We start from the raw sequence: 1,144 nt of genomic DNA on the forward strand, positions 1-1,144 counted from the left end.
TTTGCTCTTTGTGTCATTGCTGTTGCAAGTAAAGCCAGATTTTAAATTCTTATTTTAAAGGTGTTCCAGCATCACACATGTTCAGAGATTCAACATTTTTTATCTAATATCAATAAATGTACTGTTGAAGAAGCATGTTTGTTTTTAAGCAACACTTTCAATAATTTATTTAATCTTAAATTTTGTAAGACTTTGGGGTTATTTATACATGTGATTTAAATAAGTTACCACATATAATAGAATCTCCCTAGACATCTTGATTCTTACGTGACATTGTTTAGTTTGATGAAAAGGTTTTTTGTTTTTTTTTTTACAGTTCTCACATATAGGTTGTATCTTGGTTCCTTAATTCTGCTGTGTATAGTTTCTGTATATATTAAAGTGAAATTGTTTGTTTTTTTCTAAAGTGTGAAGGGAGTTATGTCTAGTAGCCTTGTGCTTTTGTTTCCTCTTCACAGAATACCAAATGCATGTCTGGCAATGGTTTACTGTTTACTCTTTTGTTTACCAAAATTATAGCTTAAGAAAATTGAATTAAGAACAACCAATGAAACAAATGCCCTGGTACTTGGAAAAACTATAAAAGGCTGAAATATAAATTCAGTAGCATCATAAAAATCATCTGCTTTCCATTCTTTAGCAGCCAAAAAAAACAAATGCATTCCTTACATGTAGGAACATAGTTGTCATGAGCTGCTTTCACATGTGATGAATTAGGTACTAAGCTGATTTTTAAAAGACAAACCTTTCTTTGTATTCTGATAGTTGAAGCTTGATTGTTGAACATGTCAAGCGGCTTGTCAGACTAGCAGCACGAACCAAGTGGACTTTTCCACGTTGAGTAAATCTAAAAACAAATTGTCAATCATGACTTTAAAAAAACAAAGAGGTTATTAATAAGGGTGTGCACCGTTTGCAGTTTTCTGGCCAATCGCCGATTACCGATCTTTAAAAAGTCTAGACCTGCTGATTCCGATTTTCGCCGATACTGATTTTATGTGTTGACTAGTATTGGACTGTTTCTCAGATCAGTCTCAAATGTTGCTAAACTGTGAGGTGACTACTGTTAACGTCAAACGTGCAGACATGACCCTTTGGGTGGACCTGTCCGTTAAACCTCTCTGTCTGGAGAGTAAAAGAGGAC

This window comes from Poecilia latipinna, unplaced genomic scaffold (genome assembly GCF_001443285.1).
Source record: "Poecilia latipinna isolate Pla-1442-1.1 unplaced genomic scaffold, P_latipinna-1.0 Scaffold946, whole genome shotgun sequence".
Classification (NCBI taxonomy): domain Eukaryota; kingdom Metazoa; phylum Chordata; class Actinopteri; order Cyprinodontiformes; family Poeciliidae; genus Poecilia; species Poecilia latipinna.